Below are 5,929 nucleotides of genomic sequence, written 5' to 3' on the forward strand. Positions count from 1 at the left end.
AAAAATACAAAGTAATCCACTCTAAGACTACGCTGATTCTCTGTCTCTGCACGTTACTGATTTTTTTCCCCATTCTTTAGAATCAGAGAACGTGCTTTGCTGGATAATTGACTCCCTGCATCTTCAAAACTCCTGTGAGCATCTAAGGTTGCGTGCAGATAGCCAGGTTATCTTTCACTGAAGTACCTCCAGCCTAAACCTGAGGAAACAGGTATGATCTAGCACTCTCAGAAAAGGTGAAAAAGAAGAGCTCAATTCAAATGCCATTCTCTGAAATTAAGCATTGGATTAAAATGAAATTAATCTACTGGATTAATACTAATGGAAATCTTTACAAAATGTTAAATACGGTTTTTCAAGATAAGCACAAAAATGACGTGGAGGTACTCAAATAAAATTCAAAGTTTCATGAGAAATAAAACAGATAAATACGCTTTGGAAGAAGACTTTAAATCTTGTATTACGGAGAGTCATTAACCAGCTTACTGAATGTGCTCCTCAAACCCCATTCCAGAGCATGTGTCACTTGTGTTATAGAAACTCAAGGCATGGTTTTAGAATATATAATTTTGATTATTTTAGTGTACACGCATACATTAAAATATTCTGAGCTACATGTGAACAATAAATAGAAAGTCATTTCACAGAATTTGGAAAGATTTTTCTAAGTTGTTTCATTTTTTTCAAGATTTAATATAGCTTTATGAGACAGGCTACCTCAGCTGTCAACGTATACAATGAAATCAACTTGCAAAGTTCAAAATATTCAAAAGATACATTTAGATCATTTTGAGTATATTTAAATAATGTTAAATTTCATAGCTAAATTAATTATTTAAAAATCTTGGGCTGATGCTGGAATAACATTTATAATCATTCAAACACGATTTTCTATGGAATTTACATTATCTCACAAATACAGCTATGTAAATTGTTATGATGTCTGGTACTAGTACAGGATTTCCATACCCAATGATGCTAAAAAAAAAATCAAAGAATTCTCATCTAAAATCAACATATACTGGTCCCAAAATGATAGGCAGAAAATTATTGTTCAGCTTGGAATCGTATATTTGTGGTCTTAGAAATTCTGACATTCATTGTACAAACTCCTCTTTGGTAGCTCTGACATTTTATCAGTTTCAAAGTGAAATTTGATGGAAAAAGCTGGTGTCCTCTGAATCACGGACACAACGATGCTAATAACGATTACGGCTATTGTTTCCTGAGCAGCCACGACCTGCCGGGCACTGTGACAAGGGCTTTGCACCCATAAACTCTAATCTTTGGCACAAACCTGAAGGGTGGTAACATTGTGCCCAGTCTACAAATGAGGCAAACTAAGGCCCAGAGAGGTTAGGTGGTTTCTGAGAGTCACACGCTGGTCATTGGCAGGGCCCCAGTCTCTTTGATTCAAAAGTAGGTTCTCTTCCTTCACATTTTCACTACTCATGGACAAAGGAGTCTGTGGCACTCCGTGAACATCAAGATTATAGGAGTTTCTCTTGAAATATTCGTGTTTTCTCTTGGACTTATGATAACCCTAAAAATAAAAAATAAAAAACAGAGCTAAGGTGGAGACTGGCAGTAAAATAAGGACCCATGTCAAATTTATGTCCAAAACATTTAGCGTAACGATTTGGTAGACTATTTTATATGTAATTAGAAGGTTAACCAAACTCTCAGGAAGCCTATAACTGTCTGAAGATAACCTCTTACAAATTCTCAACCAAGTAAAACACGCACACATGGGAAGCTGGCAAAAAAAAAACAAAAAACAAAAATCAAATAGAGTTCAAACACTTCATTTCATTAAAAGTTTTCCTAACTAACTGGAATGTTTCCTTCGATTTTCTCTTTGTATTCTACAGCTATATTATGAAATTGCCTTTTAATTCCCCATATGGGGATTATTTAATCATGCCTTTACCAGCTGTGAACATAGCTTCTCTCCTGATAACAGTTTATTTTTAAAGGAAATTGCCTTTGAAGAAAATATTTTGACATTATGCAGGAAAATAAAGAGTTCATCGGAAGAAACCAAAAAAAAAGGCTAAAACAAAGATCACAAAAAGAATGAGTCAGTCTGTGGGGAAAAAAGAGGATAGTGGCTACATAAAGATAAAACAAAACCAGCCACTCACGAGGAGGGAACAATGGGCTCCTTCCCCATGAACAAAACTGACCGGCGGCCCGTTTTCCCCATGTTCCACGGGTGTTTTGATGTCCTTCAGACACAGTCAGGTATCCAGACTCAAGTGTCCTCTGGGTCCTTCACTAGTTCTCTCTCGGATCCCAGACACTGTCTTGAGTACGTTGTGGTGCGCAAGTAATCTTCAGATCTTACACATTGTTCAACAACTTTCACTTTTAGGCATGTAAGGAAGGGAGGGACCTTAAACTTGGAGGGACTCTGGCAGAGACAAGGTGTAAAGGGACCTCCTCAGGCAGCAAAGGAAAGGAAAGTTAGAGAGAAGAAAAAGGAATGCCTCTGGTCTTCCATTCCTGGGTGCAGACTCACCAGAACCATGGAACGGGGCTCAGTAGGGAGAAAGGCATTAACGGAGGAGAGAAGGGGAGTGCGGAGGCAGTGCGGAGGAAAGGAACTTTTTGCCAAGGCTGTAAGGCAGCATCTCAACCTGCGCACAGCTGACATGCTGGACTCGACAGTTCTTTGCTGTGAGGCTGCCCTACGCATGCAGAACGTTCAGCAGCGTCTCTCGCCTCTACCCACTAGATGTCTGGAGCACCCCCACCACCACATTGGTGACAACTAAAGCTGTCTCCAGACATTGCCAGATGTCCCTGGGGGACCAAATCACCCTAGATAAGAAGCACTGCTATAAAAGAAACCAGCGTGGGGAGATTCTGAGCCAACCAGAAATCAGCTCACGGTCATTTCTACACTATCCCGCCCCTGCCCCGGGAGATGGTCTCATTCTCATTCCACATTTATTAAGCACCTACTTCATTTTCCATTCTGTGCTGGATGCTGGGGATTCTCCGTTGGGAAAGACTGTATCCTTGCCTTCATAGAAGCTATAATTCAGGAGGCGAGATAGAAGAGTGTGCAAGAGGCAACACCATAAAGGATGGAAAACCATGTAATTAAGGGGGAAATTGAAAGTATTACCTGCTGAACACAAATGGATAGAGCCAAAGCGCTGGGACAGGGTCCCGGGAGGCCTCCTGCTGGAACAGGCAGTAACCCTTTAATTGCCGGATCACTGGGAGCTCCTGGGGTCCCCAGGGCCTGTGAAAGTATTTAATTATTTAACGATCCATCTGGTCCTACTACAGCATGCAGCCTGGAGATCCTGCGCGAGCAAGGACGGACAAAACCAAAGTGAAAGCAGAGAGAAGGGCTTGGTGACTAAAGACAATGCTTGGGCTGGATTTCAAAGGGTAAGAGTTTACCTGGTGGACAAAAAGACGAAGGGTGGAGAAATGCTACATACAGAACCCCGGAGATAAGACTCAGCACGGAATGCAGAGGGAGCCGTAAGAAGTCTGACGTGGCAGGGGCATAGGTCATGAGGCACGGAGAGGGCGGGGATGGGGCTGCGGGCCGATACAGCGTGCAGGCCTCCAGTGGGCTTTAGCCTATAGGCACTGGGAAACTGCTGGGTGGTTTTAAGCAAAGGTGTAAGAAGGTGCTTATGGTAGGAGTTTGGTAAATAGGTTAAAGCAGCCAGGATGGTTTGAATAAAAAACAGAGAAGGGAGATCAATATGAAGCTGTGAACTGAGCACAAAAAAAAAATATGAAGGTGCAATCAATAGGAATGAAGGTTCTGTTTAATACAGCAAGTGGGGGGAGTCAGTACAGAAAGGAGAAAACAAACATTAATACATAATTTCTTACACGTCCTCATTGTGCTGCTTCAGAAAGCTGAGAGTTTATAACTGCAAAATCATGACCTAGAAAAAAATCTACACAAGTGTCCTACAGTTACAAACCTGGCAGTTTGAAATAGTGACTGTCATTATAACATACATACAAATATTTTTTTTAAAAAATGAAAACCTTTTGGAAGGCATTCTAATTTATTCTCTTTTTTTTTTAAAGAGTGGCACCTGAGCTAACAACTGTTGCCAATCTTCTTCTTTTTTTTTTCCCGCTTTTTCTCCCCAATCCCCCCAGTACATAGTTTCGTATTTTAGTTGTGGCATGTGGGATGGCACCTTGGCATGACCTGATGAGCAGTGCCATGTCTGTGCCCAGGATTCGAACTTGCGAAACCCTGGACTGCTGAAGCAGAGCCTGCAGACTTAACCATTCGGCCATGGGGCCGGTCCCTAATTTATTCTAATGAACCTAAGCACCTTGAGGACACAAGGACAATTCCAATTTGAGTTTGTATTGAGTACCCATGACCAAATTTTGCTTCACTCCTTAGATTTAAATTATCATCTGTAATAGAAACTATTTTCAAAGCAGGAGACAGCTTTTAAAGCCTTTGATATAGTCAAATTTATCTAAAAGCCTGAACTTTTCATCAAGGAAATTGAGGACAAGCAAGGATTCTTCCATACACTTGAATTAAACTGTTTTTCCTTTTATTTGCAAGTATCAATAGCTTAAGACAGAAACATCAGTGGGAAACCTAGAAAACCATTTACGCTCAGTAGATACGTCCAGCTGAATTACTGGAGTCCACCTTAGCGAGGCTGAACATTAACAGATTCAAGGAGAGACTTTTGATAAAGCACTGTTTCATAAGACTTCATGTCCCAAAGAGTTAAAGTCCATGTATGTTCTATAGCCCCCTCCTATGCAACAAGTTCTTTTTCCTTCCCAATTCATTGCAGCAGCCCTGTCTTCTCCACTCTCTCATCCCCATTCCATCTCCCACCCTCACCCCAAGAAAAGAACACTCCTCTCTTCCTCTTTCAGCATGTCACCCTATATTTTGGAGCGGTCTTAGGTTATTTTGCCCCTGCTTGAGATGGTGATGTCATCATTGTACATCTTAATCTATAACTGGCAAGTACACGGTCCATATATACCCATCACTCTTGCTTTGCCGATGGCAGACACTGATAAGAAATTGTAGTACTGCCTCAGAATCTTTCTCAACACAGCATTCTCAGCAGATGTTACAAACTGGTAGGGCAGGCACTTGAGGTGAAACCTAATTACCACTGACTGTGGGATCCTAGTCACCTGTTTGCCAGCTCATCTGTAGATACAGTTCTAACCTCACAGCTTCCTAAGCAGTGGAGCTTCAGGATGAATTAGGTATGGTTTAAAAAGAAAACTCTCCTAAAACTCAACCGCAAACTCCTTACCAAACCAACTCCAAAGTACGCCAGGCACCTACCTATACCAACTTGTATTTTGTTCCTTCCTCTCTCCTTTTTCTCTTCCGTGTCCCCCTCTCTACCTTCCCGCGGTCCCCTCAGTCATCGTGGTGGCCATAGGTCCAAAAGGAAAACCGCTCTGAGAACCTAACGAATCTCGAGGCAGCAGATGTTTTAAGAAACTTCCTGAACTAAGGTGAGGTCATTGCTTCATCTGAGAACGGCTTTTTAAAAGACTAGATGTGCTTGTAGCCACTTTAAAAAGAAATGCACCCAAGCACTTCTCACCTGTCCCTGCATCTCTGTGCCCCTGGCGTCCCCCTGTGCTACCTGCTGATGCTGTAGACACAGGGTCTCTGGGCTCACCTCCCTAGTCATCATGGGAGGTAGGAGTGAAACAGGGGCTAGGAACTCAAATATTCCTGCCCAATATCTGGCTGGTGGTCCCTTTTAGATTCTCTTTTACCCAAGCTGTACAGAGGAGTATGCGAGGAAGAGGAGGGAGTGAGGAAAGTAGAGGGAAAAGGAGGTGGTAGGCAGAGTAGGAGAGAAAGCTAGGAAGATAGAGGAGGGGAGAGGAAGGAAGAAAAAAAGAACATGAGATGCTGTACTTGGGTTTTCTCTCC

At 42.0% G+C, this 5,929-nt stretch overlaps 1 long non-coding RNA gene across 1 annotated transcript; it reads right to left on the reverse strand.

The window, feature by feature from the left end:
* Nucleotides 1-612: 612 nt before the first annotated feature.
* Nucleotides 613-3,481, reverse strand: LOC124230720 (uncharacterized). The gene is made up of 3 exons (XR_006886280.1): nt 3,418-3,481; nt 3,134-3,253; nt 613-1,543 (listed from the first exon to the last, which is right to left on the reverse strand). It is a non-coding gene; the product is annotated as an uncharacterized LOC124230720 (long non-coding RNA).
* Between the last annotated feature and the right edge of the window lie 2,448 nt (nt 3,482-5,929).

Source organism: Equus quagga, chromosome 20 (genome assembly GCF_021613505.1).
Source record: "Equus quagga isolate Etosha38 chromosome 20, UCLA_HA_Equagga_1.0, whole genome shotgun sequence".
Taxonomy (NCBI): Eukaryota; Metazoa; Chordata; class Mammalia; order Perissodactyla; family Equidae; genus Equus; species Equus quagga.